Source organism: Caloenas nicobarica, chromosome 20, assembly GCF_036013445.1.
Source record: "Caloenas nicobarica isolate bCalNic1 chromosome 20, bCalNic1.hap1, whole genome shotgun sequence".
Lineage (NCBI taxonomy): Eukaryota > Metazoa > Chordata > Aves > Columbiformes > Columbidae > Caloenas > Caloenas nicobarica.
In genome coordinates this window covers 6622434-6645152 of record NC_088264.1, presented here as the reverse complement: position 1 = coordinate 6645152, position 22719 = coordinate 6622434, and the positions used below count along the sequence as shown (strand labels likewise).

At 46.2% G+C, this 22719-nt stretch overlaps 1 protein-coding gene across 1 annotated transcript in view; it reads right to left on the bottom strand.

Annotated features, from left to right (window-relative positions):
* Nucleotides 1–807: 807 nt before the first annotated feature.
* Nucleotides 808–22719, bottom strand: part of NTMT2 (N-terminal Xaa-Pro-Lys N-methyltransferase 2) — a 60733-nt gene continuing 38821 nt past the window's right edge. The window contains exons 6-9 of the transcript XR_010607320.1: nt 22563–22690; nt 21473–21667; nt 19833–19980; nt 808–2034 (exon numbers count right to left, since the gene is read on the bottom strand). The gene's annotated coding sequence lies outside the window, so the exon portion shown is untranslated. The remainder of the gene's footprint in view (nt 2035–19832; nt 19981–21472; nt 21668–22562; nt 22691–22719) is intronic.

The window sequence follows — 22719 nt, the reverse complement described above, 5'->3', positions numbered from 1 at the left end:
AGCACTGCAGAGGGAATAGCTTGCTTGTTTTTGATGGCTTCGTTCTTTGGGAAGGTGAGTACAGAAACCACAAAATTATTACTGCTAAAATAACCAAAACAATACACACAATTAGGTAAATCCTTAATGCAGGATATCTCCCATAATTCTTTCTCTCATTAAAATTCCCAAACATCAGACAGCGTGGATGAAGTGTTCTGTTCACATCACTCACCTCCAACCTCTGTTCAGAACAAGGGAAAATAATGATGGGCCTCTATTGATTTAAGAAGCAAGGGGGTTTTTTTGCACATATCTGAATATTAACAGAATCCCAAAATTCTCAGTGTGCCACCCCAAAGATGTGCCCATGGTTCCTCTAAGGTTGTGCTCTGCAGTTCAGCTTTCTGCTCTCTAAGGCTTTGTAACACAACATTAGCAAAGGGCACATACTGGTATGTTTTTTTAAAATTTGCTAGAAAGCCATTTGCTCCCTTAAACGTAATTTATGACATTCAGCTAGAAAGTTTGTTTTCAGTACAAAATACTTTTTAATCACCTCCGTTAAGTCTTTCTACTTCATCTCATCTGGTTCCTATGGAAATCGTAAGTCTTCCAGAACTGAGAACTCTGTCTCCAAGCCAATGTTAGGAAAACTGATTTTTTCCACTAACTTCTGAGATAGTATTTGCATATAAATACTGTTCAGATCTCAGAAATATATTTGAAATTATTCTTATTATTCATTATACTGGAGACCTTCCATGTTTCCACAAGCAGCCATTTTATTTTCTCTCCCTTTCCATGTAAGCAAAAAAAGACCTCCTGTTTGCTTCTTCATTAATCCTCAACTCCTTTTGACATGCAGTTCTTCCTTGCCAGAATTCTTGTTATATTTAAAAAAAACAAAGAGCAAATAATAAAAACGTGCATCTTTTTGGCCGAAACAGCACTTCCCACCCGCGATCCATGGATGGCTGGCCAGGTTATAAAAGTTTGTAGTTGGTCTGAGGAACGAACTATTCTTAAACGCTCTCTATTCAAAGTTCAACAATGAAAGTGTAAGTGCTCCAAAAGACATAAAGAAGGTTGACAGGGATCTTTGCCATGGTTTGGGAACTTCTGTCTTAAGATGTCCTTGCTCATTGCAGGAGGGTTGGACTAGATGAACTTTAAAGGTCCCTTCCAACCCAAACTATTCTATGATTCTATGATTCCATGAAAGAGAGAAAGAGCATGGAGTTGCATGTCTTTTTTATGTATGACAAGCTATAGTGAGCTGAACAAAAAGTGAGGTATTTTGTTGCCAGAGTGAACACCCCACATGTTAATAGTAGGTAAAAGAGAGCTACTGTTGAAGTCAGCCAGAACCAGTAGGGCTGCTCTCTGCTCCATATCACACATTTCACAAGCCCACACTTGCTGGTGCTTTTTTCCACCTCTCTTTTCCCTCTGCTGTCCATCTCTCCTGTTTCAGTTCTCCACCTCACTGCTGTATATGCATTTAGGATAGCACTTCCAGGTGTAAAATGAGCCTGAAACACAGGAGGACAACACTAGCCATTAGGCAGGACATGACTACAGATGGATGGCAGAACTGCCAATGCAAGCGATGTGCAAACACCTGTTTCCAGGTCTTGTGAAGAACCATCCTTCACCTGCACTTGGGAGGAGGACCCAGAACAATCTGTTTAGCCTGGGCAGTGGGGGAAACCAGGAACATTCTCGCTCCCCCATGTACAGATCACTTTTGAAAATCCCACTTGTTCTGAACACTGTCCCAGGCAAGGAGCAGGCAGAACACGGCACCAGATGAGAGCCACATGCCGAAATCAAGTGGTGAAAATCTTGTCTGTGTCTCCGCATTTCTTCTGCAGGGCACCTGAATACCAGAGATTCATGAGCATTTGCAAAGGATTTACTTTCTCAGCACGATCGCTCTTGAGATTAGCATAGAAACTTAACAATAACATAAATTTCAGCTGTTCCCTTGTTAGCTTCTCACGCACCTCGGGATTCTTCAGGATCTTCTCAGTTGTTGACAAAGTCCTTCTCCTTTAAAAGAACAGAAAAATGTGGGTTGTTACTGTCTTTACCAGGTTGTGAGATATAAAGAATTCTTGAGATCATCCCCTCTATCCCTATAAAGCAGCTAGAGCACTAGCCAAGAGCCTGTGTCTTTTCTTCTGCCTCATTAGCAACATTTTGGAAATTTTCAGGGCTTGTGCAGCTGCGAGATGGCTAAAACAGTGCTAAGAAGGGCCATGGGTCTCTGGGTTTTGCAGCTACAGCACCCATGGAAAGAAGACCTGACATAGATGCTGGCAGTCATGGGTGAACCTTTTTTCAGAGGAAATGGAGACGTGCTGGGAACCTCCCAAGAGAGCAAAAGAATGCTTCCAGACAGTCAGGTGGAGCAGCCGGCTGGCTCCATCAACCTGATGGACTTGGCAGCCTCTCTGGCTCCAGCTGGCCAGGATCCTGGAGTCTGCGAAGCCAAAGGCAGAATTACTGAATTACTGGGAGAAAACAGATAGCTGCATAAGCTTATACACACATTTATACACATCATGGAGTAAGCAGCACCTCCTTTAGTAAGCTTGCAGGATATATGAACTCCTAGTAGGACTTAAACCCCTACGCCTCATCCTACAATGACTAAGCTGGTCTCTGTGTTGGGCACGTTAACTCTGCAGGAGAGCTCTGACATCTTCCTGGGAGAGACTTAGAGATGTATTTTTGCTAGCTTTTGTAGAAGAAACACTGACCACAAGCTCCTATCTGAAGCTTGCCCAGCAGCCTCACATTCCCTGGGTTCCTCTAAGTCTAAGTCCTCAACGTCTTTCTGTAGCAGAAGCCAAATCCCACTCCTAGCTCCAGTCTGGGCGCCAGGCTTGCTGCTAGGCTCTCCACTTCTTCAGCCCAGAGCAGAGTTCCTGCCTATGTCAGCAGTAGTTGGCCAAGAGAAAAAGAGAACAATACAGCCTTTATAGATTAACAATATTTCAATTGACTATAAATTATGCAGTATATAATGTGGCTCAGAGGAGTAATTTGTGATTCTTTGGCATCCTTGCTTTTTTATCCCTTCTCTCTCTTCTCTACCTTCCCCTTTTCTCATCTCCTCCCTTCCCCTTCTATCTTGTTACCTTCTTTTTGCTCTCTTTCCTGCATTTCCTCCCTTCCAACAGATCCCACCACTGCTCCAATGGCTCCTCTCCAATCCCTGCCTCTGTGTTATTTGCTAAAATCGCGGACAACAGAACATCTAAGTGGAGATGCATTCCAGTGTCCTGGAAAAGGACGCATAGAGCAAAGAGATCAGGACCTGAGGGGCAGGAGGATTGGGATATGCAAAAAGTTATGGGCAGGAAAGGCCTGGGGTACACACACTGGTACAGGCAAAGGAGAGAGCTCACCCCCCGCAGTGGCTGAAAGAATTCTTTACAGCATTTCTGCCTGGAACTGTCCGTCCTAGAAGAATTATATTTCATAGTCAGAAGGAGAAAAATAAATAGAAAAGTGTTTCATCTCTGGAGTGTTGGATGTTTGATCTTATCTGGAAGGAGTGCGTGTGTACATGTGTGCCTACGTCACTGTTGTTATTTTATTACAGAATGCTGTTACGAAACTTCCCTTCCCATTTTGCATAAATCTTCCTTTTCAGACATGTGGTCACCAGTTTAGGGAATATTTACTGTTAAATGCCTCAGTTTTTGCAGACCCAACTTGTCTTGGTTTCATTCTCAAGACTATTCGGCATAACCAGAGCCTTTGCCACAGACATCCCAGACACCGCTCTTAAAAAAAATTATCCTGACCAAAATTGGTGCTTTGGCCTGTGTGAACTGCTGAACATCATCAAAAGCTGTAATTAGGCTGCAAGTTACTTACAATCTTTGCCTTTTCAAACCTTAATATTTAGGTCACATGGAGGAGTAGTTATGGACACAAAACCAGCACTCACAGGCTGCCGTATCTGTTCAAACTCATCTCTGGTTCTCTTCCAAAAGCCAATCTCCCAGCTAACATTTGATGTGCTGCTCACCTTACATGGATGCCTGCTCAAGGAAGCAGAAATCCCTTCTACACAGCAAGTACAGGCCTTGCTCAATTAGCTCCAAAACTTGAGCCTCCAACACTCAAGAGTCAAATGACTCCAGCACTTAAAAAACCCAAGTTCCCTGTGGACTGGCCATCTACACCACCAAGGAGCTCCTTCTCCCAATCCAGGACTGAGAAGATGCCACGAAACTTAACAAAACTTGACCGACTCAGCTATTTTCCTACCTAGCTACAAGTTAGCTCTTGTCTCATTAAGTTCTTGTCCTGTCAAGGTCACCTGACAAACAAAAACACTTTCAGAAAAGAAAACTCCCTTGTGCTGATCCCTTCTGTTGTTCTGATCAATGCCAGCCCACGTTCCCCTTCACTCTTTCCCCGTCACCCAGGACAACAGTTCTGCACCTCTCATTATACACAAGGACATTCTTCCAGGTCCCAGAGGAAAGCACAAACACACATGGACTTCCTAGTATTAAAGGTATTCTGCCAAGCACGGAAAACCTTCAGGACAGTCAGAAGAGAAAAAAACAGCCAAGATGACACCCACAGTCTGCATTCCCAAGGCCCTGAAGTGCAAGCGGTGCGCTTACCCTGCCTGCTGAACACCAGGACGGGCAATTTAAGCAGCCACACTGGTCCCCACCACAAGTGGGTGACGATCTAGTCCTTCAGACCACCTTCTCAGATTGGAACTGACCCCAGGCAAGAACTGTTCACGACACAAGCCGCCTTACGCCTTCTCCAGGACAGGAGCAAGCTGAAGATCAGACCACTGCCTTTTAGAAGACACAAAGAGGGAACCACGTCAGTCACAGGGAACTAAATTTCACCCTCATTCTTCCTAAAATCACTCAGCTCTCTGTGCGAACGTTATATTTTGACATCATGTTTCCTTTCTTTAACAGTTTTTGTTCAGCATAAAGTGACACGAGAGCAGCACAGAAACCCACTATGAGGACTGGAGATAGTGAAAGCCCTTCTGGATCATCTGTTTCAGAGCAGGTCTCTATCAATTGCCCAGTTTTCGCTTGCTGGAAAGTTACCCAGCCATATGTTTGCAATTAAAGTCTCAGTTCCTCACAGGCTCACGGCAAACAGTCTGTTTCACCTGGGTCATGTCTCTGAAGGGAATTCCCCCAGACTGGATTTGCAGGCCATATTCGGTGGCAGCCCTGACACAGGTATTAGCCATAATGGAATCCATGTCAATTATGAGTTCATCCATTCGTTTTTCTGTCCAGGCCTCCCACTCAAATTTCAGAGATCTCCTTCTGAAATGCAATTTGACCCATTTTGGAATAGAGAGAGTTCCTCAGTCACTCCATTTGAGACCAATTAGGCTGTTTGATTTGGGATCCTTCATCCCTCAGCGCCCTTAGCCTGTCTGTTCCAATAAATGTTGCAAAAAATCCCAGTGTCTGAAATCCCCGCATGCTTCATGGACCCTATTTCCTACCCAGTAACTGCTCTCTCTTTACTCCTCTTTCACCGACCAGAGTCAATCACAGACTCCGGGGTTAATTTGTGGGTACCAGCTCTATCTCCTTGAACTGCCCTTCAGCTTTGTGCCTGTGGAGGTTGTGAGGATGAGGATGCGTGATTGACTTGTAACGCTTTCTCCTGGCTTCGGAGCTCAAAGCAATCTCTTTCGTGGCTAACCCCCAATGTGAACACATTTGCAATCGACCACTCTGATTTGCTTGAAATACCGATCAAATCATAACTGCTTCCTTTCTAATCATGCGATGGGCAGTCCAGTCAACTCCTGAGTTTGGGGAGAAGTCCAGTTTCAAACAAAGGAGCAATTACAGATTTGCAGTGATTATTGGAGCTTGAGGCTTTTGTTTCATGTGTCATTCCCAGGTGTTTCCAGCCCCTCACATCCCTGTAGAACAAGTCAACGGTGTGGATTCAAGGCTGACAATGGAAACAAGGTCGCAGGTTGTAAGAAGACATCTACCTGCTTTAATTCAACAGTCTTTAGAAGTCCTCCACATGTTCCAAACCAGAATAGCCTGCAAGGTTTGTGAGATCAGGGTGCACCACAGCACAGAAATAATTTAAACCCAGCATAATGTAAACCTTTGATTGAGGAATGGGCCTGGGCACATATTTAACTGTCATCACAAAGAAGATGGCTTTCCTCATTAGGAGCCCAGATGAATTGTTACAGTAAGTCCAAGACCTGTTAGAGGAGAAGGGCTGGAATCGACTCTTCCCTCCTGAGCCTCTGGGAACGACCCTGAACTTTCAGAGAGGGAGGTTTGTTTCAGAATCCAAACCTGAACCTGACTCTGAAGTTGGCCGCTCGCCCCTCTTCCCCACAGCAGACCTAGGCCAGCTGAAGGCCTCCACGGCCTTCTGCTGCGCAGTGACTTCAAACCCCAGAGCTGGATTTTGCAGCCTGGGATCATCTCCGGCTTTCCCGGCTTCAGAACCGCAATTCCATTTGCTTTACGTCACGTGTCTGTTTGCTTTGGGGGAAGAAAAAAATACTAAAAAAACCCCCAACCAGTAACAATCCAAAAGACAGCAACACTGTCCCAGCAACATTCCTCCTCGCAGAGCAAGGAAGAAGACAATTAAGCCCAGCAGTACCCACATCCTCAGCCCTTTGGGCCCCACAGCATTTTCTCCCTCTTCCCTTTGTCTTTGTTTTGGGGGTTTTATTTCAATTTTTATCACTTTGGCTCATGCTGCCTGAGAGGCAGGGGACCTCAGTGGTGTCCTTGAAGTGTTTACTCAAGATTGGAGCACACCCAAGAGGTGGTTTTCAAGGCCCCTGCAAGCCTCTGAAACCCCAGGCTGTGTGCGTGTTTTGCAGAGGGGGGTGGCTGCAGCTGGCTTTGCAGAATTCGCCCTTGGGGACAGGTTTGCCTGCCAGTGACGGAGAGGTGCTGGGAGTAAAGCGCATCATCTTCATCCTTCTCCTTTGTCAGCCCCGCTTTGGTATTTGGCGGTGGAGAAGTCGCTGTGCTGCAGGCTCGGCTCTGCCCCTGTTCTGGATGATCCTCCAGGCTCCCAGCAGCACACGGGAACAAAGATCCTTAGGTTTTCTGAGCCTACAGTTTTGTTCTCTCCATTTTTAACCTTGGTGGTTCTGCACTGAATGCCCTCTGCTTCCTTGCTAAAGCCTTCTCCTCTGTTTCTCTTCACTGCCGCCTGCCTTCCTCTTCGTTCTAATGCCCCATCTCCTGAGCTTTTCCCCAGCTTTTGAATGCCTTTGCTCTTCCAGAGTGGGTAAAAACATTTTATATTAGTGATAAGGTAATATTTTGAAAATAAACTTCTTATAGTCAAACTTTATTGATAGATATATGAGCACATGCGTTTCACTTTGACACTGATTTTCTGAAACTTCCAAAAAATATAACCAAATACATTTCATATTGGAAAATATGAAATTCCAGAACACTCAAAAACTGTGGAAACAGAACTTTCTCACATTACAAAAATGTTTCATTTTGGGAAAGACTAGGTTTTCTCTGCTTTTCTTCAGAAAAATACTCAAAACAGGTACTTTTTAATGTTTCCACAAAAAATGTCTTGTTTAAAAATCTCCTGATGAAAAATGTCCAGTAGGTCCTGGAGCTGGGTTCATTCCATGGTCACAATCCCTATTGATGGCGGTGAGGTTAGTTATGCTTGGTAAGAGATACAACGAAGAACTAACAAACATCCTTGCTGTTCTGCGCTTGTCGCAGCTTTCCCCTGCTGCAGGCACCCCCTGCGCTCGGCTCTCTTGGTAGGAGGGAACGCGGTATTTGTTATTGGTTTCGCACGGACCATGGAGCCTCATTTCTTATGCAGTCTCCCAGGACAATCCCAGGTTCTTATGTGCAAATGAAATATGGCTCTGCTGGTGCATGCTGACGGGCCCTCCCCATGGGCGGCTTGCAAGGAAACTCACCCGTGGCATTCTGGCACCATTCGGAGCCCATTTACCTCCACTCCTGCTGCTTCTGCTTCCTCTGGCATTTCCAACGTTACCGTGGAATGAGGAGTGAGCCCCAGAAGAGGCACATACCTAGAAACACAGCACTTGTCCTGCTGCTGCTAACAACTACTGACACTTGGCTTTCCACACCTCCACGTAGGTGAATTAAGGTTTCTTTGTCGTGCAGAAGAGCTCAAGCCCAACCATCAGTGCGAACAGAAATGGAATTCTGCTGATCCGAGGCTGGAGCTGCACCTTTGATACCACAGCTTAAACCCATCTGCACAAACAATCTTGGCTCTCTTCCCATTGCAGTTTTCTATGCTGCCAAACCTCAGTATTGAAACAGGAGGCAGGCGCGAAAAGGAAGAGGAGAAAGAAAAAGAGAGAAAAGAACAAGAAGCATGACACATTTCTACTGGTTTTCTAGGTTTTGTTAGGCTTTCAGGTGCAGTTTTCTCATTGTGCTAGAATTTTTTCTGTAACCAGAAGGACTAGGAATATAAGCTTGGAAAACCTGAGAGGTTTGAAAAACCATACACTACTAGTGCCTCATGAATAGCCCCAAACCTGAAAACGCATCTCTAGTTAGCAACATCAGGGTCTGTAACGTTTCCCCATCACATCAGTGAAAAACGCTTCCTGTCTGCAGAGCAAACTGGCATCCCTGAGGTAAGAAGCACATCACAAGGGATCTGAAACATTTGTCAGCAACTACCTCTCTTTTAAACAGAAATCAGCACGTTGCAGTGAAGGCCACAACCATCTTGCTGAAAAACAAAGTGATTAACGATACTAATATGTAAAAACTAAAAAATACTAACTGAAGAGGATTGTGAGCTGTTCCTGACTTGGGTAGGGTATTGCCCAGTCAGATCAAAAATCTCTGGGATGTTCTTTAGGAATGCAATAAGGTACAGGGGGGTCCTGGCCTTCAAACGAGGCTCTATGTCACTACTGTAACAACGAAACATCACAGAGGCAAACACATCTCGGCAAGAGCTCCAGTCTTCTGGCCAGAAACACTGAAAATCCGGAGCATCAAGGACTGAATTCCCACAGTCACCTTGCAGCAGCCTGACTCTGTTCCCACCACAAAACCAGCTACTGGCGGTAAGAACAGTATGTGCTTCTGAAAACCCCCTCTCGGATTTATTTCAGACTGCTAGAAAATGTTTCTTCAACTCGCACGTCAGCCTAAACATCCATTCATCAGAAAAGGCTTTGCTCCCCATTCAAAGTTTGCTTCCCAGCTACCGGAGACACAGAAGCAAAGTGGTCTTTGGTCATCCCAGCCAAGAGTTTGGTTCAGAGCAGATCACTTACTCTACCACGAGGCCCAAGCCATGTCAGCTAACGCCACCAAGCCCCAGTTCCTGATCTAACTTACTGGTGCAGATCATTGGGAGACCACTGCTTTCCTTGGGGCCAGGATTTCACACATTGTATTTAAGCTGCCACTGAGTTCAAAGGCCATTCCTCTCAATGTTGGGACTAAAGACCTCCTGCAGAAGCCACGAGCAGCACTAAGGAAACTAAGAAATCTCAGTCTTTGCAAAACTAGTGGAGGAATTTTCCCTTAGTAACAAACCCCTTAGCATCTTTTGTTTTGGAAAGCATGGAAATGTTTCCATATAAATTTTTCCAAAATGCAACCCTCGGGATTCTTGTGTTGCCCTGATGCTGAGAAATCCCTCTGCTCGCCCCAGAAAAAGAAAAAAAATAGGACGGCCTGTGGAGTATCTGAAAGATGGCAGCATCCTCATGCGTCCCTAGCCTTGGGGTGGAAAGCTAAGCCTTGTTATCCCTGTTTTGATCCCAGGTTCCCAGGGCTTCTTGCCAGGTTGTTGGGGGTCTGGCATCTCTGGGGGGTTTGTCTGGATTCTGGGGCAACACTCCAGGTGTCTGTGGGCTTCTCGTCCCACAGCAGGACTGAATGCAGCACAGGGGCCCCAAGCCCTGGAAAACAAGGCAGCCGGCTGGCAGGAGAGCAGGCTGCGCTGCCGCAGACATGCGGCTGGCGCTGGGCTCACCAAAACAGACCCACCCTCGAGAAGGATTTCAGCAATGACGAAGGATGATTTCCTGACAACGAGGAAAGCTTTCCACTAGAAATGTCTCAGACAGTCCCAACCCGGAGGCAGCATGGTGCTCTGACGAGGTAAAAGTCCCCTACACAGGCCAGCAGCTACACCATGAAAGGACGAAGCTCAGGAGCTTGCCCCAGGGCTGTCACTGGGCAGACTGGGACCCTTTCCAACCAGTTTGCAGCCTACCAAAGCCCTGGGGTTAGCTATTGAGTTACTTGGCTTCCTCCATACCTCTCTGCAGACATGCTCCCTCCTAGGAAATGAGTCACACCTCACAGCGAGGCTGAGAACCCCTCCAGAGGTGACTGTCTGTGTGTCGACTCAGGAGGAAGGAGATTGCGTGTGTTTGCCAACACTAAATGTCCTAAACAGGGGCTGTGTTGGGGCAGTGGGTTCACGCTGTGCCCATCCCAGGCGACCATGGGGTGCCCAGCCCCTCCAGCCCACAGCATACCAGCTTTTTACCCCTCCAGCTTTTTCACACCTCCCCGTTTGCCTGCGCCTCAGCATGTGCTCGCACACAAACGGCACGGACGGCGAGCGGGTCCCCCGATGACAAACACGGCCAGACCCGCAGTTTGAGCTCATCGCAGATGGCCTCCACGCTCCCCGAACAACAGGGAGAACACGTGGGCGGCAGCCACCACGCAGGGAAGGGAGTTTGCTTCACAAAAGCCGTAGCTATCCAATAATAAAAAAAACGACAGGCCAGGAACCCCTCCAGGCATCTCGGGTGAGTTTTTAATGCAAGATTTGGGCAGAATCTTTGTTCCAGGTTTTGCTTTTAGTTGATTTCTTGAACACATCCACATCCAAGCCTGGGCCTCCAGCCCCAAAGGCTTGTGCAAGAGCTCTTTTGTATGCAAAGTCCTAATGTCCATGTCACAGAGCTCTTCAGCACTGTACGGTGGGCTCTGCACAACGCCTGGCAGGAAGAAATGGTACAAAATCTGTGAAAGGCCTGAACCCCAGCCAAGACAGATAAAAATAAAAGAAATTAAAATAGTTTTGTGTGTGTGTTTTATGAAGGGAACATTTATATTTTTAAACTAGGAGTAATTGTATTCTGTATCTGAAATGGCATCTGAAAGTGATTTAGTGGAACAATGTGGTTTCTGATTGGTGCTTGAACTAGTTCCAGAACATTTTTTATAATAAGCATCATAAAGATCCCAATTATCTGATCCTTTTTCCTAACATGGTCAGAGAGGATGTTTCCAAAGAAACGGCTTTGGGTTGTTTTCTTTTCCCCTTTGTGGCACTAATCCTGCAAACATTTACATACATGCTTCATCTTGTGAGTAGTCCCAGAGAAGTGAACCAAGGCAGCCCTCAGCAGCAAAGCTAATCGGAGAGCAAACTACTAATGTTCAGATTTGCTAATCAGCGCAATCCGTAGACTTTCAGGGAAAAGTCTGCTTGTTATTCTGAGAGCTGTTCAGGATGCATTTACGATTCAATAAAGGAGGCCCCAGCATTACCAAAATAATTACTTACTCAAACAAGCCTGTAAAACTCAAGGACTGCCCCAAATAAAAGGAGGCTTCCCCCCCTCCAGTTTAATAACATAAATCTAGTGAAATGCATCTTGCTGCCATAAAACCAGTTCTACATGCCTTAGAAACCATTGATTTACTAAGTGGGCAGGGAGGTCAGATCCTGCTAGGGACTCAGAGGGCTGAACATATGGAGAGACGTTTTAAAACTGAAAGTTTTGTCCACCCACAGAAATGGAAAACAGTTCACGTCTTACCCTGTAACTTCACTCCTCAAAAGAAGACACAAGCAACAAGCAACACTACAGGTTAAAATGGAGCCATTTTGATAATCACTCAATAAAGGAGATAAATAACCACCCTAAACCCCACTGTCTGTCCCGGGGAGATTGTCCCCACATGCAAAACTGGCTTTACGTGGGCAGCGTCCCCCTGGTGCTGGGGGCCTGCAGCACGGCTGCCTGTCACCTCCTGGGCACTGTCTGTCCCAGGCAGCCCTCCCCAGGCTGCAGCCACAACTCCAGCACACCGCGTGTCCTGCCCCGAGCGCTGCAGGGCAAGGCCGGGCATGGAGCAGGACGGCAGCAGGCTGGTCAGAGCAGCAACAGGGCCTGCTACGGGAGAGATGATTTCTTCTTGACAGAGACAAAAGTCTCTGCCTTCTCAGAAATAGCTCTTCCACTTCGCACCCTGCAAAAAATAAAAAAAAAAAGCAAGCCCTTCCTTCCTGAACTAACTGGCGTTGGCTAGGTCCTTCTTGCCACACAACAGTGGAACCACAGGTCATCATGGACACTAGGTGTCTGTTCTCTTTTCAAGCACCACCTCCATTTCCCTGTTTTAACCAAAATTTGGTTTAATATGCTGCATAGGACAGTTGGTTGCCACCCGAATACCCACGCGTGGTAACTTAAGAACCTGCAGGTGTTCTTACGTCAAAAAGGGATGTGTGTGACATTCCCCTCAGGGCCCTCTTTCTCTACCTTGTCCTTGTCTGGAAGGAAATGCTCTACAACAAAGAAGAAATATCCGAGAAGAGAACAAGGGAAACTGCCAGGCAGTTGTCCTCATTCAAACTAGCTATATTTATGGGAAGGTGTGAGGGATAAAGCAGCCTGCTTAGCCTCATGCGGCAGAGCAGCCAGAGCTCCAGCAGTGGGTTTGCATTTGTAGTCAAGAGGAACAGGAGAAGAGCTTTAAAAAATGCCAGCTGACTGCTTGTGGGTATGAGCTGATAGAGACCATAAACCGTTCCTTGCAAGACCATTCTGTGCTCTCTGCAAACTCACACTGAAGCCTGCTGTGGTTTTGCAGTACTTCACCCCTATCGCGCACCCACATCACCCATAAAGTATTGTCAGACCAATCTTGGAAGGTGCCCAACCCATGCTGCCCCCAGCACTATGTGAGGGTAATTAGCCTGAGTGTTTGGTGGACCTGGAAGTGCCACCTAACTGCAGCAGCCACCCTGCTATCAGGCTGCCTCTGGTCGCTTGGATCATGTTCTGATGATGTGTGAACACAGAGGTGGCCGAAAATAAATAACAGAAGACGCCTTACTCCCCTGAGCACTGAGGCTCTCATGCCAAGAAATATTCTCGCTTCTTGCTGCCTCTTTTTGTGGTGGTTTTCCTGAGACTGAAAATGCTCCTCCACTGCAGAAGATGCAAAAAAAATTCCTGCTGACCTCAGCATTGAGTTTCATCTTTTTGAAGCTTTGTTGCGCCTCTAAGATAATTTATGAGGTGTCAGGATTTTCCGACCACAAATGTCTTGGACGAAAACCGTTTTTACACTACAGATGCCATGAAAGAGAAGCAATTTCAGTCTGTTTTTTCTACAGCACTGTCTGTGTCCACAATGAAACACGGGTTCAGAGCTCCTGGAGATTATTTGTGTAAGAGTTGTCCGGGCCAGCGCTCCACTGAGACTCAGGCTGGGTCTGATTCCCCACCTTTGCCTCATTGCCCTGATCTTCTCTGTTGGGAGGGGAACTCCCATTTCCTGGTGCTGTGCCACGAAAACACGAGCTCGCCAAGTTATTCTATGTGTGTGTGTATGTGCGCGCATGTGTCGAACAAGCCAGAAGTACCAGAAGTAAAAAGATCCATTAGCAAGCCACATTTTGCAACATTCACAAGGATCCCCAGATTTCTCGTCTGTGGATTTCTCTTCCCTGTGCTTTAGATTTTCAAGGGGAAAAAGGAAACCAACAAAAAACCTCAAGAGCTCAGTTTAGCCGCCTCTAATCCAGTATGCACCTCAGTCTCCATGAAAGTGTTCTTGGGACGACAGCAGTATTTCCCTTGGCTGAGATGCCCAGCCTCCTGGCTCCTCCGGAGTTGCAGAGCTATAGACATTCCGCTGAGTAGTTTGCAACCCTGCCTGCCAGGAAAACCCAATGTCTCCATGGAGAAATCTCAGTGGAGGAGTTTGATACTCAATCAGGGATGGAAAAGAAGGGAGTTTATGCCTCCCTGAGACCAATCCCTTCCGTAAGAAACAAACCCAACAATCAAAAGACACAAGAGGAAAAAAACCAAAAGGGATCATTTTCTCAGAGAAATGAGCGCAGACACACCAGTAGTATTGGTGTACAGTGTATTGCTCTGTGTCAGGATGGGCCCAAGTCACGGAGGCTTGGGCAAAATATCTGTTTAGGTCAGTCTATCGACTTGGGATCAGGCCTAATGTTTGGATCTGGAGCTGAACTTCCAAAAGTCCAGGCATGCTTGCATCTTCTGGCAAGGGGGGCTTGGTTTGGCCTGGCTTTGAGATAGGAACCAGCTGCGAATGTAGGCCCCCAAACATGTTCTAGGAAAGAGGTTATAAAAGAGCCTCTTCTTGCTCAACACATTTATTCCCCGTGGGCCAGATTCTGACATCTTCATTAACACTGAGCACAACCTCGCTCCAAGAGCTGTTACACTGATTTGAATAGGGCTATTCAAGGAGTCATCAAGTACCTAATGTCAGCAAGGGTAGCACCATCTAAGGGTCACATCCGTTTGCTTCATTGACATAAATGAGTTTTTTCTCCTTCCTCCTTATAGCACACACGGCTACAGAAAAAGCACGATGGGTTCTCTTCTTCCTGGCACCTCTTCAGCAAAATGCTGGTTGCAGATTCTTCCCTACTGTGGTAAGAAGTAAAAAGAGCAGGAGCTCAGCTTATAGCTCTGACAGCTAGAAAAATCCTCCTGTGACAAAAGGAAGCTGTGATGAGAGGGTCAGGGTTCCTTCCTGAGCATTGCTGTAATCACCTTTTTGCCTGCTTTCCCTCCCAGACTGAAAAACAGTGCCCGCAGGTGCAGGCAAAGAAGGACGCTACTGCCCACCTACGCCTTTCTGTACCCATCCCTCCCTAGAGGTCATTCTCCTGTGAGCCACAGTCGTAGTTAGTAACTTTAAATGCTAAATGTCTGCTGGTTTGGATCAGTTTGACAGAACCTGTGATTGCTGATAGAGGCAACTAGCCTTCTAGCATAGTGCCTGCGATGGGCAGGGTGTATCAGTCTTGCTACCCTAAGTCCTGAGAGATCTCCGAAAACTAGCTTTGAACTGGGCACTTAGACTATTAGACAGCTGAATGAATCCCAGATTTAGACAATTAGGTGTACCTGATTCACATGACTTATAAGTTGTGCTCCTAACTCACACTCCTGCTTTTGAAAACCTCACAACACCAAACACCTGCACTCTGGATTTTCTTCCTCCCAGGACAGTGAGCAGCCCTTGGCCCTACCTGTTGCAGAGACAACTAATTGCAGAAGAGCAAAGCAAAGTAAAATGCATCGCCTCTGGATTCTCACACCATTTTCTTTGTAACGACATCAGGTCACCCCCCAGTCATGTAAGGTTTGTCACAGGTAGATTTTCTTTTCCTTCTCCTCTCTCCAGGGAGGTAAGAGGATTTGCACTGTCATGTTACGATGAATCATCACAACTATTTTGCATGACACTTTGTAAGAAACACGGCTGCTTAAACAGAGTGGCCGCGTCTGTGAGGACAGGCCAGCCAGTGTTAGAGTCTCTTTCCAGTTATGAAGAATGCTAAATGTGCAGCTCCTGCAGGCGAGCATTTGCAGAATAAATGCACATGACTTCGCTTGTGCCAACAATGATTTGGTACCTGATAGCTGCATGCAGTTCTGCAGTGAGCCCATGCAATCCATGTTGTCCTTACTGAAAAGGAGGGGAAAAGTCTCCACACTTACGATAGTCATCTTTCCTCACCGCTGCCAGCAATTAACATGATTTTAAAACTAATTTTGTATAAAATTCATTCTTCCCTGCCATTTTTTCTTGGACTTATTCTACACAGTGTTCTCAGATATTACCAACGGGTATCCAAGAGTCTGCTGCTTTTCCAGCAGACGCTTCAGGATTTTACATTGGCCGCAAATTCTCTGTTTCCCTGGTCCTTCTCAGAAAACTAACAAGAGTAAGCGATAGACTGTTGTTCGTCAAGAAAGACCTTCTGAGAGAGGTTAAGAAGAGGATAACCTCTGCTCTTTCGGGTTCTACTCTGAATGGATGGAGAGCAGAAAACAATTGCCAGTCCATGGAAGTACGAAGTCTGAAAGGAACAGCTGAGTTCTAGAAAAGTGCTGGCAGCAAAACTGGGATTATTGGTCATTTATAAGTTGGAAGGCAACATAGTGGCAAGACACATTGGTGAAATCATTTGCATACATTTCACACGTAGGAATGATTTTTATATGAGCAAAACATCTGCAGGAGATGGTTCCCCCACTTTATAGGACGTGGCGGGATGGAATTCTCGTGTTAAGTCCTGGCCTGATGCTCCCAGAGCCCAAAGGCTTTGCAATGCAAGTTCCAAGTGAGCTGGAGACTAATACATGTAAACACAGGGAGGAGGGATGCACTTTTTGGAGATGGAGAGCAGGTTACACTGTTTTGTAAGATACAGCTAATGAAAGACCATTTTTGCCTTGAGGAAAAAGGAAGAGAATTGTATTATTTATGTATTACAAAAGCAGCCACTAAGACATAAACAAAGCATCTTGCACAAAACCAGACAAAAGGAGGTTGCTGCAGAGTCAGCAGTTTCAACTCAGGTTTCCTGTGTCCCAAACTAGCACTTTAATCATCTTCTTTCTCTGTGAGAGAGAAATGAGTATCAGAGAACAGAGTGAGTCTCTACATTTTTCTAGCCCAAGACAGAACTGTGTCCATTGTTGGGACTCTCCCCCTAGGAGGAATTATTTCTATTCAATTTGTGTGTGTCACAGCCAGATAATGCACTGGGTGGTATTTCCCTCTGTTCCCCCAATCTTTCTCTTTTATGACCACATGACTTCACCCCCTCGTGTGAGTGACAGTACCCATTAGACTAGACTCTGATGCAAAACAGCTGTGTGGAGAGAAGGGGAGGAAGGGAGTGGGGAACAGCAATTTAGAAAACAATTAAGAACATCAATTCCAATTCATTTGCTTGGCCAGGATAAGTAATTTCTAAGAGGTAACTTGATCTGTAGCGGACTGAGATTAAAGGCGAACTCCATTATCTCTAGTTTACAGTCTGGAGGAATTTGTTTTAACTGGTTACCAAGGAGGCTGCATGAAAAAGAAAAAAGGGGGGAAAAAAAAGAACCTTTGCCTAAAAATGTCTAAAAAATCCTCCTGATTTCTTCTCTTAAAGGGCACACATGGATTTATTAAGTCTCGGAGAGTATGGCTGCATTGCATTGTGTTGCGTTGCAGGAGGAACAGTTCAGCTTTTGAAAACAGAATCCCTGCCTGCAAGAGCTCAGAGTTGCATTTTATCAAAACAAATTATGCCAGTTTTAAACTGTTATTGAGATTTTGGTGTAAAGATGGACTAGAAACATGAGACATGGGGTTCAGAAGCAGATCCAGCATTCCGCAGAGCAAGCAGCAGGGGCTGGAGGAGAACACAGTGAGCTGAGCACCAGGCAGCTCCACGTTTTCTCCTTAAGCTTTGACGCTGCCACATTCCCTGGCTGCAAAAGGCGAACCCCTGCACTGCTTCACCACTGCTGTGAGCAAAACAGTGGTAAAATACTCAGACACCTCTCAGAGGTGCTGTGAGACTCCATGACTAAATACCCCAACGTTCCTTTGAATACCGAGAGTCTGAACCCAGGCACGCCATAGCAAGGGGTTGTGACCCAGCAGACACCAAGTTTTCTCCTGTATTCCCGCTAGCATGTGGCATGACACCAAAAAGCGAGTATGTGAGTGGGAGAGCCACTGATTGTCCACTGTGGAAGCCCGCCACTCTATGGCTCTCCTCTTCCACCTTCCTTGGCTCCCAGCACTTCGCCACAACCCCGTGTCTAGGTCTTTGCCCCAACTCCTGCAGGCCTTGCTCCCTCATCCTTGTTTTGCAAAGTACAGTGTCGCCAAGAAGCCAAGATCCCCTATGACTCCAGACCACCAAAATGCTTCTCAGACCATTGGAGTGTTCACTTGGAAAGCCCTGGTACTTGTCCTGGGCATTTCTCCCGGAAACCCAGAAAGAGCAGCCATTGTGCTTACATGAAGATAGAGGCCACGTGTGTCTCTGAATGGGATGTGAGGAGCTCAGGGGCGAGGTAAAAAAAAAGCAGACATGGAAAAAACCATCCGTGAGCTGGCTCGAAGTTCAGAGTTGGCCTTGGATCTGCATTTCCATGGCTGGACCCAGACTTCTACCTCCCCTGTGCAACTTTGTTTGTCTTAGGGACAAACCACATCACTGCCATCATGAAACGGCCAGCGTGCGCTTTATACAGCTGCATCCCTGTTAGCTAGCTAAGGCTCCAGGGTGATGTAATCGCCTCAGTGGAAATAGGAGCTGAAGAATGTGATGTGACGAATTTTCCCGGACCACCAAATAAATTAAAATGTAGTCTCCCAGCCCAGAAATGTTACCCTCCCAAATAAACATGTCCCAGCCTCCCTTCCTCACACACACCTTCTTCCACACCAGGAAGCTGAGCTCCTCACAGACTCCATTACAGATGCAGAATGAACAGGTTCTTCCAGCCAGTCGGCATCTCCCATACAGTAATTGCTTTGGTATGGGCATCTGAGAACAAGACAGAACTGTATATACTAGAAATATTCTCTTTGCATAAACTTCTCAGTAGACTTACTTCTGTCTTGTTGCCAGGAAATGTATTTGAGGCCTGTTGCTGACTTCACGTTTCTTTGATTAGAGGGGCATGGGCAGTTTGTTCCGATAGTTACAGGGAAAACAGCGATGAGAGGAACTGAGAAACTGGAAAGGTTTCTCTAAGCATAGCAGCTCTGCAACAGCATGAGACCACTCTACTCCATCATCCTTCTTGTGACAGCCACACTTCCAAGGGTTGGAAAGGAATGGAGAGGGAACCCATCTTGCAAACATGCTTCTTCAGAGCAGGGAATGTCATGGTAGATAACCTTACAACCAGAGATCGTTTGAGCAACACAATGCAGTGAGCTCCAGGGTGGAAAGCGGGCCATTCCACAACCAACAGCAACAAGAGATTGGGGGAATCAGCAAACGGTCAAAACTGGTTGGTTGGGTGGAGCAGGAATTTAAGAAAGCAAGAATATAGCCAGCCACACTGGAGTGCAGCCAGGAAATATGAGTTAACACCTTTCCTCTGCCAAAGAAAACCGCTAGTCTGTAGTGACAGTGAATGGCCAGGGCCTTGGCCTCACAATCTGCTCAAAAACCTGCAAGGTGGGACATGCACATCCCGTGCCCAGTTCAGGTCATGATCACTTTGCAGCATGAGACAAGGCACTTAGCTTCTCTCGGCCCCAACTCATCTGTGTGCACAGCTCCCCGGGTTAGTACTCGCCTCCCTCCTGAGGATCAGTAACAGTTTGTTAAATGTCTGCTTCTAAAATGCAAGGTGATCCTGACAGTGCAAAGTACTTTATTTTTTTGTCCTAGAGAAACGAGCCTCCTTCAGTCTCACTCATTAAGACACCAGCCGTTGTAATCCAAGCTCCGTTGATGGAAGGGGTAAGTGGGGAGTTTGCCAAAGGGAGGATTAGCTGATGGATGTCTTGAGCTGCAAGGGTGTCTCATACGGATCTGCACAGGATTTTCACCTCAGCTGTCCTGGCTGGAACTCCTGTCCTACTGTACCAAGACACTCTCCTTGCAGGCCCTGCTCTGCCCCTAGCAGCAGTGAGGCTCTGGCTGAGGGCTGGTTGCTAGCTGTCATTCTCAGCTCCCTCGTGAAGGAAAGCTACACAGCATGCTAGAGAAAACCTAGCTCTAGACTGAGAAAAACTTACCTGTTGTGCTCACAGGGAAGTGGCAGCTTTGTCCGTAGGCAGGATTGATTCAGGTGGGATTCCCAATTTGGCTACTTGGTGATACGATTTTCTGGGCCTTTGTTTTCCCTACAGTAGGTATTACCATGTGCTCCTCTCTGCACTGCACCTAAGAATGAAAGTGCTGTAAGCTGCTTTGTGCTTTTAGGCCTAACCTAAAGCAAAGACATTTAGAAGGCACAGTTCCAACACGTATCCCTAGATAGGCAGCAAGTTTCTCGCTATTCCCCAGTCAAAAGGAGTAGCACAGTCCCTCGTTTTCTCCTGTCTAGCTCCTTCCTTCTCCTTACTTGTCACCTTTGTCTTGATCTTTGATTTCTGCCACTGTGCTTCTATGGATACATCAGGCTATTTGTGTGCACTCGTTATGGAACAGAAAGGAAGGACAATCTGCAAAGGCAGGTTATACCCATTTCTGCATTCTCTAGTTATGTGAGAATTTTCATTTGAAAAGAACAATTTTCGAACCTTCACACTGCAGTTAAGCCTTAAAGGTGTTAACCACAAACGCAAGATTATTGTTTCCTAAAATGTCATAATTTGAAAGCCGTTCTCACAATGGGGTGTTTGAGGATGCAAATACTCCAGCCTGTCAAGTCTCCTGCTTTCTATGTCAAACATCCCTCTCCTTTCCTGCCACGACCTCTGCAACTCACACATGCCCAGCATGAGGCCACAGCTTCTTTCTGGCTCCCGATACCAGATGCTGCTCTGTCCACTCCCATCTGCCAAGCAGAGCGCACAGCTGGATGTGTGTGAGGTGCTCTGTGCCACTCTCTGTGTGCTGCCAGCTGCCCTAGCACTTCTTTATCACCCAGGATTATAAACCCATCTGTGGGTGGGTGTCCACTCTTCTGTCACAGGACCCAGTGGAGCAGGGTATAAGACTGCTTGTAATGTTATTGTTAAGAGGTTCCCTTGGGTGGTTTGTAGCAGAAATTTTGAGTTGCTTGTTTTTCAGCAGAGGATCAGTTACAAAACAACACCAAGCAGAAAGGCTTTGCAGAGAGCAAGGGCTCTGTTCACCAGGTTAATTTCAGGGAAAGTTATTTGGGAGGACGGAGGAAGTAGTTAAATCCTTGTTTATCATGCCGAAAATCCAAATCCCCTAAGTTTACACAAATAAGAGAGAAAATGGCTCAGTGGCATGAGCACATGGCTGTGACTAAGGAGAGCTGGGTTTGTTTCCTGCTCTAACATGTACAACTCTCTAAGGCCCCTCTTCTCTCAAGGTGAGATTCAACTCATTTAACATTACGTATATGGTCCCAGCTAAGACCAAATCACTAATCAGCAGAAAGAGACAGGATATTCCTAATGTTGGATTTGTCCCATAGCATTGGATGGACTGAAAAGTCTTGCAGAGCTACTGGCCTTGCTTCCCTGATTATCAGGCAGTTGTAACAACCAGCTGGACTAAACAGCTGAAGATGAGATTAATGTACTCTGCTTTCTGGCGTTCCCATACATGCAATGAAACTAACTATTCCTTCCCCACCTGACAGTGGGGTGGAACAGCTCAATGTAGTAATTATTACAAGATGCTCTGATGCTGAGATGATGGAGGCCATAAAAGCCTGACTGTAAGTAGATCTGTCTACCTGAGAAGGCAGTGATGGAAAGTAGCCCACTGGTTCCTAAATCCTTTCTGTTTGGTATGTGCAGCTGTCCTGGCTGTTGCATGGCTGGTTTGAATCACCGCAATGATGTGCTCAGTCATCTTTTGTGAGGTGGTATTTCTCTCCTTGCTGTAGACAATGCAGTCTGTTGGGGGAGACAAGACAAAGCTGCCTGTGCTGAAAAAGCCCAGAAAAAGAGGTAATTAGTTACTGATCTTAGCTACGTTAGGGCAAAGGCAGGGTTTGCTCTGCCCATTGAAATTAGAATTACTGCACGCTGCAAACTGAAGGTGCTATCAGACATCAGCTTGGGGATCTACAAGACTGAGGAGAACAGAACGACAGGGACCAAATCCTACCTGAGCAGTGAAATGACTTAGCGCAGGGTGAGAAAGTACTCAACTTGCTCAGGGTCCTTCTGACTGGGCATCTAGACAGCTGGGGATGATACAGGGATGATACGCGGCCTCAGCACAGGCAGGGAGCAAGTCAGACAGCAGAGTGGCTCTGCAGACACCATCCAAACGGGAGCCTCTTCAAGGGCCTGCATTTTGCCTTTGGTACATAGTCAGGGCTGCCTCTCTCACCAAATCCAGGCAGCCCAAATATGGTTCCTCTGGGAACTTTAATGTTTTACTGAATCACTTAGTTTCTCTTGATTACTGCTGCTTCAGAGTCTCAGTTGCTGGATCCCAGTGGGGATCTTGTTGGTGGGGGTTTATTGACTTTTTGTTACCTTGAAGTTAGTGTAGTAGCAGGAGTCACAGGTAACTCCTGGAGTCTGTTTATTTTATGGGTTGGATTTTTAAGAGTTTGCCAATGGTATCCTGATTTTAGGAGAAGCCACTCGTTTATTGAACAATGCACTCACATACTGATCCATAAATAAAACCAGTGTATTATTTAATAAGACCCAACAGAGGGTCAGCCCTGGCTCATTGGTAAATCGATCAATCCAGAGTGCAAAAAGCAGTCCTTAGGAAACCCATCATGTCTATCTGGGGGAGGTACAAGCCAAAAATCAGTGTAATTTTGTACTCCGCTGAGTTTTCAGGAGTACCAGTGCCCATACCTTCTGAAATAAAAATGCTAAAAGGTCCACGATGCAGTAATTTCCGACAGCCTTCACTTTGGTCCTCAGTAGAGGCATTTCGAGTTGTAAGATTTTTACAGCTGGGGCTACAAATCCAAGTTCTGCATCTGTGGGAGAAAGAACAGAATCAAAGAAT